Consider the following 932-nt stretch of genomic DNA (forward strand, 5'->3'; position numbering starts at 1 on the left):
GGGGAGGGTGTCCCGCCGGAGCCTCTGGCTTATTCGGGTTTCTGCTGACGGAGGAACAACGAGGTGGAGGCCAGGAGGCTTCTGTTTGACTGCAGTTTGGGTCCCACTTTGTCCCGCCCTTCAAAGCTGAGGCTCTCACCAGGATTCCCAGAATTAGACCCGTTTCCCAGTTTCTTGAAAAAAAAAAAAAAACCAAACCCCTCATGTTATGTTATTTGTCCCCAGGGTCTGCTCCTGATGCAGTCGGTGGTACTTACCCAGGTCACATCCCGCTGCGGGCTGCAAGCTGACTTACACCAAGACAGCAGACACTGGCACCATGCTACCCAAGCCTTCCTAAACCTGAATATATCCTACTGCTGTTGCAATGTGTAGTTTTCCTATGATACTGCTGTCTCAAAACACTGCTCATCTGCAGCTTTTGTCTTTTCCCCTCTTTCCACCGTCCCGTCAGACTGGTTCTCCTGTAGCCGCCCAGCAAGTGGCTCCTGGCCCAGGGAGACGCTCCAGAGCAGACGTGCAAAGCTCCTCTCTCAAATTAACTGGACAATTCATTTCTTCCGTGCTGGCAGTGCAACCATTGCAGCTGTATGTTTGTACAGCTTCGTGGTAGTGATGGTTAAGAGTGGTTGGGTGTCTTCCCATTCATTTTGCCCCATTGCTCCTACTTTTTGACTTTGTTTTTGCTAAAACTCTTATATGTAGAGTTTGCCCTTAATACACTGAAGTGCCTGCATGCAGTGCTGGGTAAGCGTAACCACTTGAAACCCTTGGCTCCACTCATGTTGTGTGCTTACTGAAGTGCAGCGCTTAACCAGAAGGCTGGTTTTCAAGCTGAGGTCATGTCTCATCTCTACTGAGAGAGGCCAGCATGCTTTTTGGTGCCATAAGGTAAATAAGTAATAATCATACAGTGTCACGGGGGTCTTAGA

The sequence above is a fragment of the Egretta garzetta genome, unplaced genomic scaffold (assembly GCF_000687185.1).
Source record: "Egretta garzetta isolate BGI_Z169 unplaced genomic scaffold, ASM68718v1 scaffold62, whole genome shotgun sequence".
Lineage (NCBI taxonomy): Eukaryota > Metazoa > Chordata > Aves > Pelecaniformes > Ardeidae > Egretta > Egretta garzetta.